Genomic DNA, 610 nt, shown 5'->3' on the forward strand with positions numbered 1-610 from the left:
TAACAAAGAACAACAGTTATCAGCAGTTTTTGTACTAAGATAGAAACCTTTGCATTGAACCGATTTTATTATCTTTTTGCCATTGACGTTTTTAAAGCACAATTTTGGATAAATCTTTTCTACATTTGTCATATTTAAATTATCCTCTTCTATACAACGATTAACTAATTGTTGTAATGGTCGACTTGAAGATCTAACTTTTGATTTAATTTTTTGCATGTAATTTTCGAACTTAAACGCGCTAAATTCATCTAATGGCCCCCATAATTTTACATAGTCGCATAGATGAACTAAATTATGCACGTTATATGATATATGTTGATGACCATATAATGTACCGTAATTTTCAACAAAATATACTAGTAAACTGTGTGCATAATCAAGCAGTTGTACGCAATATTCTTTGCTACATAAGATTCTAATTGCTACACTCAAGCTTAAAAAATGAACGTATTTATCGCGTGATAATGTCTTAAAAAAAATTACTGGTCCAGTATATAATAATAATTGCCTTAATTCAGTGGCTTTAAACCGATCGACCTCATCTAGTTTTCTTGGCTTTCTAGCAAATTCTTTAGGTAAGAATAATGACATGGATAACAAAGTAGTT

This window comes from Temnothorax curvispinosus, unplaced genomic scaffold, assembly GCF_003070985.1.
Source record: "Temnothorax curvispinosus isolate PA1 unplaced genomic scaffold, ASM307098v1 QBEX01003835.1, whole genome shotgun sequence".
Taxonomy (NCBI): Eukaryota; Metazoa; Arthropoda; class Insecta; order Hymenoptera; family Formicidae; genus Temnothorax; species Temnothorax curvispinosus.